The sequence below is a fragment of the Panulirus ornatus genome, chromosome 2 (genome assembly GCF_036320965.1).
Source record: "Panulirus ornatus isolate Po-2019 chromosome 2, ASM3632096v1, whole genome shotgun sequence".
NCBI classification, from domain to species: domain Eukaryota; kingdom Metazoa; phylum Arthropoda; class Malacostraca; order Decapoda; family Palinuridae; genus Panulirus; species Panulirus ornatus.
The window spans coordinates 58070347-58077489 of NC_092225.1; positions in this window are offsets into that span (position 1 = coordinate 58070347).

Sequence of the window (7143 nt, forward strand, 5' to 3'; positions counted from 1 at the left end):
CTTCATTACATCAATTTGCTTTGATATAGTTTCATTCATAATTAGTGTCCCAGTCAATCAAACATGGAAAACATATCAAACATGGAAAAATATCGGTTTATTATGTGTATTCTTGCACGCTAAAGCCAAACATATTTTCAGAATTTTTTCTCTCACACATAGATTTTTTGTTGCAGCATACTCGCATATCATTACGCACAGTATATACTTACCAGGACACTAAAACGGATTTGAAACTAAGTTTAACAAACACAGCTATTTTCGTAGTTTGTAAAACCTTACACTGAGCATGTGCTGAAGGAATATTTTAGCCAAGGTGCCACTATAAGTTAAGCTTAAGCCGCCCACACACGATCAATTTTTTTCGTCAATCAATTGATATCAATTTAGTGACGTCAATAAAATTGAGGAAATCACTGTGCCCACACACGGTCAATGATTTTACTTCAATTTTCAGTTTGATTCATAATTTCGAGATGAAAGCATCTGTGGCTCTAGGAATAGTGCTTGCTCTGGACACTCCAAAGCGAAAGTGGGCGAAGAAATGGTATCTCTGTCGAAGGGAACTAGGACATACACGATTGCTGAGGGAATTAAGGGACGACGAGCCAGAGGATTACAGGAATTTCCTCAGAATGGACGCCGAATCTTACGACGAACTTCTAAATTTAGTGATGCCAATGATAGTCAAACAAAATACTACCATGCGAGAAGCCATTTCTCCAAATGCGCGTCTCAGTATCACATTGCGATTTTTAGCCACTGGAAATTCTTTCGAAGATATGAAATTCCTCACCAGAACTTCTCCACAAGCTATCAGTCTGATTGTTTTTGAAACCTGCCGAGCCATCACAAGATGTCTTCAAGAACAGCAAATCATCAAGGTAGGAGTATACAATTCAAACACTCTCTTCTGGCACCATTATGCTACTTGTAGAAGGTGCTGTAGTTTTCTGGTCTCGAAGGAAGAGCATGGCATGAAAATACCACAGTCGCGGCGCATGGATATCTTCTGTTCCAGCTCCAGATTTTTCACACCTTTCCACTTTGCGCAATTCAGCTCGGAAATTCGTGCGAAGGGTATTTATTTTTTTTTTTCATTTCTTCCAGTGTAGCATTTGAATAATGTTCTTTGTATTTTCCATACAATATTTTATATGTGTCAGCCTTTTTCTCCCGGTCACTGTACTCGTCGGATTTTATTTTCCACAGGGCCGGTAAGGATCTATAAACGTCGATTATCTCCCTCATCATTTTACGCTCACTTTCTTTCTTCTTTTCAGCCATGATTACGATGACGACTCTTTCACTGCTGGGAAAACACTGAATTATTGATCAATATATTGACGCTTTGAACACACACGCTCAATTTTATTGAAGACCCATCAATGAATATCAAAGGAGTTTTGATCTCTCAATGAATTGATTCAATGAAATTGTTTCAATTAAATTGATATCAGTGTCCCCCACACACGGTCAATTTTTCCATCAATTCACTGACGTCAATAAATTGATATCAATCAATTGACGAAAAAATTGATCGTGTGTGGGCGGCTTAAGAATCTTTTAGTTAGACTTACGCAACATAAATATAGTGTAAGAACAGGACGAGAATCAAACACTGTTTAAATATGTTAAAAACTATGATCACTGTACTGACTGGGGTACTGCCATCTCAGTTATTACCTCTAACTTCTGTACCAAGAGAAATGTCATCGAATCTTTTATTACTACATACACAAAGAATTATAACATTAATATTAGTGAAGGTCTATACAAATTAGATAGCTTTATTGTTGAAAGAATTTTTTAACCGTTCCCTTTCTTGTCCGCATGATAAGTTTATGATAAGCTTCTTGCCAGACTCGTACACATGCGACATACATTCAGGTAGTCACTTGTTTACCAAATGGCGTTCTAGCTACGTCTCTTCGTTGTATATCAACTGATTGTTACATTTCTTTCTTGTATCTTCCCTGATGATGTGATTCTATAGGGAATATACTTGATCAAGCGCTGAATTGCAATGTGGAAAGGGAGCTGTGGCTTCGGTGCGTTACACATGACAGCTAGAGACTGAGTGTGAACGAATGTGGCCTTTGTTGTGTTTTTCTAGCGCTACATCGCGCAAGCGATGAAGGTAGCAGGTATGAATATGTACATGTGTGTATATGTCTGTGTATGTTTATGTATGTATACGTTGAAAAGTGTAGGTATGTATATGGGCGTGTGGGGCGTTTATGTATATTCATGTGTATGTGGGTGGGTTTGGCCATTCTTTCATCTGTTTCCTTGCGTTACCTCGCTAACGCGGGAGACAGCGACTAAGTATGATGAAAAATAATATACATATATATATATATATATATATATATATATATATATATATATATATATATATATATATATATATTTTATTTATTTATTTTGCTTTGTCGCTGTCGCCCGCGTTCGCGAGGTAGCGTAAGGAAACAGACGAAAGAATGGCCCATTCCACCCACATACACATGCATATACATATATCATCAAACACATTCAACAAACCTTCAAAATACTCACTCCATCTCCTTCTCACATCACCACTACTTGTTATCACCTCCCCACCAGCCCCCTTCACTGAAGTTCCCATTTGCTCCCTTGTCTTACGCACTTTATTTACCTCCTTCCAAAACATCTTTTTATTCTCCCTAAAATTTAATGATACTCTCTCACCCCAACTCTCATTTGCCCTCTTTTTCACCTCTTGCACCTTTCTCGTGACCTCCTGCCTCTTTCTTTTATACATCTCCCACTCATTTGCATTTTTTCCCTGCAAAAATCGTCCAATTGCCTCTCTCTTCTCTTTCACTTATAATCTTACTTCTTCGTGAGGAATGCGTGAGAAGTATTCTTTCTCCTCTATCCCCAGGGGATATATATATATATATATATATATATATATATATATATATATATATATATATATATATATATATATATATCATAATGTTTACTCTAGGGAAAGAAGGTCAAGAGGAACGTTACTTTCAATTATTCCTGATAATTTAACGCTGTTGGTGTCATGTGCCAACAGTAATTTGTATTCCAGCTTAAACTTTAGTGTGGGAATGTGGTACCGTCCCAGGCTCCAGCCAGACTATCACCTGAGCTATACCATCAGTCGGGCAAGCAGAGGGATCGGGATGCAGGGCGGGTGTAGAACACGATATTGCTTGTGTGGTGGCAGATTGTTTACTTTCCCTCATTTGATACCCTTAAAACGTTTTTCTCAATTGTTTTGCTTAGAAATAAGATAGACAGGAGGGAGGGAGGGGAGGGGGAGGGATGGAGGGAGGGAGAGGGAGGGAGGGAGGGAAGGGGAGGCAGGGAGGAAGGGAGGGAGAGGGAGTATAGGAAGGTGGGAGGGAAGGGGGGATGGAGGGGGGAGGGAGAGAGGAAGGGAGGGAGGGAGGGAAGGATGGAGGGAGGGAGGGAGGGAGGGAGGGGGAGGGAGGAAGGGACGGAGGGGAGGGAGGGAGGAATTGAGGGAAGGAGGGAGTGAGGGAAGGAGGGAGTGAGGGAATAAGGGAGGGAGGGAGGGAGCTGGAGGGAGGGAGGGAAAGGAAGGGGGAGGGAGGGAGGAAGGGAGAGGGAGGGAGGGAAGGAGAGTGATGCAGGGAGGGAGGGAGAGAGGGAGGGAGGGAGAGGAAGGGAGAGGGAGGGAAGGAGGGGGAGGGGGGGGAGGGAGGGACGGAGCGGGAGGGAGGGAGTGGGAGGAAGGGAAAGGGGAGGGAGGGAGGGAGAGGGAGGGGGAGGGAGGCAGAGGGAGGGAGGGAGGGGGAGGGAGGTGGGGGAGGGAGTGGGGGGAGGGAGGGAGGAATTGAGGGAAGGAGGGAGTGAGGGAAGGAGGGAGTGAGGGAATAAGGGAGGGAGGGAGGGAGCTGGAGGGAGGGAGGGAAAGGAAGGGGGAGGGAGGGAGGAAGGGAGAGGGAGGGAGGGAAGGAGAGTGATGCAGGGAGGGAGGGAGAGAGGGAGGGAGGGAGAGGAAGGGAGAGGGAGGGAAGGAGGGGGAGGGTGGGGGAGGGAGGGACGGAGCGGGAGGGAGGGAGTGGGGGGAAGGGAAAGGGAGGGAGGGAGGGAGGGGGAAGGGGAGGGAGGCAAAGGGAGGGAGGGAGGGAGGGAGTGGGGGAGGGAGGGAGAGGGAGGGAGGGAGAGAGGGTGCGGGAGGGAGGGAGCTGGACGGAGGGAGGGAGGTAGAGGGAGGGAGGAAGGGAGGGAGAGGGAGGGAGGGAGAGAGGGTGCGGGAGGGAGGGAGCGCGACGGAGGGAGGGGGAGGAAGGGAGAGGGAGGGAGGGAGTGGGAGGGAGGGATTGGGATTGAGGGAGGGAGGGAGGGAGGGAGAGGGAAGGGGAGGGAGTGGGGAAGGGAGGGAGAGGGAGAAAAGGAGGTTGGGAGGGAAGGGGGGAGGGAGGGAGAGGGAGGGAGAAAGAGGAAGGGAGAGGGAGGGAGAGGGAGGGAGGGAGAGGAAGGGAGAGGGAGGGAGAGGGAGGGAGGGAGAGGAAGGGAGAGGGAGGGAGAGGGAGGGAGGGAGAGGGAGGGAGGGATGGAGAAGGTGGGGGAGGGAGGGAGGGAGAGGCAGGGAGGGAGTGGGTGGGAGGGAGGGAGGGAGGGAGGTAGTGCTTCACCGGCTAGGGTATTTTACACTGGTTTTTGTGATGTCTTGGAAGAGTCTTATAACTAATGCTTTTTTTGTTTGTTTTTTATATTTTGAATATAAGCCTCATTCTACACAGACATATACTGGAATGAATTCTCTTTTGCGCAAACTCGCCGAAAATTATTCTTTAGCGCATGCGCAAATTTAGATTCGCCCCTTGCGCATGCTCGGCCTAAGGTTTACGTCATGCGCATGTTCAGTGTAACTTTTACCTTCTGCGCATGTTCGGCCTGAAGTCACGCATGCGCACATTGTGTTGACTTTGATTTGCTTAGAATTAGTGGCGCGAAATAGCTCAGTGAGTGTGAAGATGGCTTCTTCAGTGTTCGTGATTTAACGGTAAATATCCTTAAAGATCGGTGTTGAAAATATTTATTCTCGTAATGGTAGCAGTGCAATACCTGAACGTCAAGTGCCAGTGAATAAATGATAGAATTCGTTACGTCAAGATTATACAGAAACATTTACTTCTTCTATGAAGGCAAACTCGTTGCTTGATGAACTCAAATTCCATTATCTTCATTCTTTTTACTGTGTGATATCTGCAAATGGCGTAATCTTTTTGTGTGTGCACTTGTTCCAGCATACTCGGATATCATCACGTACAGTATATATGTACCAGGACACTACAACTGATTTGAAACAATAAGTTTAACAAACTTAGGTGAAGCTTACTTTGAGTATAAGCGAAAGTGAAAGTTTGGCCGAGCTTACGCAGAAGAGGATTTCTTTTTACGCTGGTTTTTGTGATGTCTTGGAAGTGTCTTATAACTAAAGCTTTTTTTTAATTGTTTGTTTTTTTATATTTTGAATATAAGCCTGATTCTACATAGACATATACTGGAATAAATCCTCTTTTGCGCAACCTCGACGAAAATTATTCTTCAGCGCATGCGCAGAGTAAGATTCACCCACTGCGCATGCTCGGCCTAAGTCTTACCTCTTGCACATGTTCAGTGTAACTTTTACCAACTGCGCATGCTCGGCCTGAAGTCACGCATGCGCACATTGTGTTGACTTTGATTTGCTTTGAATTAGTGGCGCGAAATAGCTCTGTGAGTGTGAAGGTGGCTTCTTCAGTGTTCGTGATTTAACGGTCAATATCCTTAAAGATCGGTGTTGAAAATATCTCTTCTCGTAATGGTGCAGTGCAATACCTGAACGTCAAGTGCCAGTGAATAAATGATAGAATTCGTTACGTCAAGATTATACAGAAACATTTACTTCTATGAAGGCAAACTCGTTGCTTGATGAACTGAAATTCCATGATCTTCTTTTCTTTTTACTGTGTGATATCTGCAAATGGCGCAATTTTTTTGTGTGTGTGCACTTGTACGAGTGGTGAAAGTAGATGCCACGTCTTAGACCACCGTGTTCTCATTCGTTTCTGAGGTAATCATAAATCATTGTGAAGTGAACTCTGAAAAGGTTGGAGATTCCGTACCATGAAATCAATGAAAATAAATGTGGCGAGATATTATGTGATACTTACCTAGTGATGGAGGGACGATAAGACAATTATTTTCCTTCCCGACTGAACCGAGGTGACTGACTAAATTAGAAAAAACCTGAATTCATCGAGCAGCCACAGTCATCTCCAGCTCTTCAAAAGGAAATTGCCCATCGTTGACTAACACTTCCACTGGAGCTCTATAATCATCTCGTTAAGGTAAGTAATATCTCCATTTTGTATTTTCAATATGGGGTCCAGGGTAGGTGAACCCTGCTGGAGTAGGTAGAGGTAAACTAGGGGTAGGAGCCCTTGATTCAGGGCCACAGGTCATCATACGTAAAGCGTTAATCAGGGATGTTTCTCATGGGTATCGCCACACAAATCTAATCGAGTTTTGCGGAGCATAAGGATCGTCACACTTAAAGCTCCACTCTAGGCCTTTTGTACTGACTTACGCCAGACCATTTTAATTGGGTTTTGCCGGGCTCAAGGGCCATCAAACTTAAAGAATTTTGTTCTGGCTTACGACATACCATATTTATCGGGTTTTCGGGGATCCACGGGTCATTAGACTTAAGGATTTACTACGGGACTTTTGTTCTGGCTAATGACAACCCATTTAGTCGATTTATCCTGGGTCCAAGGGTCGTCAAACTTAAAGCCTCACTCTGACTTTTCTCCCGCATAAGGGGACTTGGTCATCTGAAATCATACATGTTCACATGAATTAATGCTCTTTGCCGAAATGTTCTTACAGAAGTCAGTAACTTTTTGCTTTATAATCATTTTACCCCAAGCTTCAAGCTGAAATCTGTAATTATTCGTAAGAAACGAAGAGGGACTCTATTGCTTTGCCCATATAATAATTTGTTTAATGATAAATCTGAGAGATTACATATGTGCCGAGTTAAATAGTGTTACCAAAAAATTTATGGATGTTATAAGGTTTAACCTTTGACTCCGTCCTGCCTGGTTGCCACTGGCCTAGTATAAG